The following is a 369-nucleotide window of genomic DNA, read 5'->3' on the forward strand; positions in this document are numbered from 1 at the left end:
TTCCTGGGGTGGGATTCTCTCCCCCTTGGCGATCAGAGTTAAAACTCTCCTCGCTTGCCCCAAAGCCAGCCTGCAGCCCGGGGCTCGCGGGCGTGCCTCACTTGAGCGCCCCAAAACCCGGCGAGAGCAGCCGCTGTCCCCGGAGGCCAGAAGCCACCCTCCGGCACTGACCGCGCGGAGGGATGCGGGGGTGGAAGGGCCGGCTCCGAGCCGCGCACCCCGAACCCACAGCCCAGCGAGGGCCGAACACAGGCCGGGAGAAAGTTAGGGGTGGGGTGGAGGGTGGAGGAAAAAAAAAGTTTAAAGAGGGAAGGCTTGGCGGGACGGCTTCCCCGCACCCACCCGGAGCCTGGGGAGGGGGGCACTTGG

The sequence above is a fragment of the Crocuta crocuta genome, unplaced genomic scaffold (assembly GCF_008692635.1).
Source record: "Crocuta crocuta isolate KB4526 unplaced genomic scaffold, BGI_CrCroc_1.0 scaffold27, whole genome shotgun sequence".
NCBI lineage: Eukaryota > Metazoa > Chordata > Mammalia > Carnivora > Hyaenidae > Crocuta > Crocuta crocuta.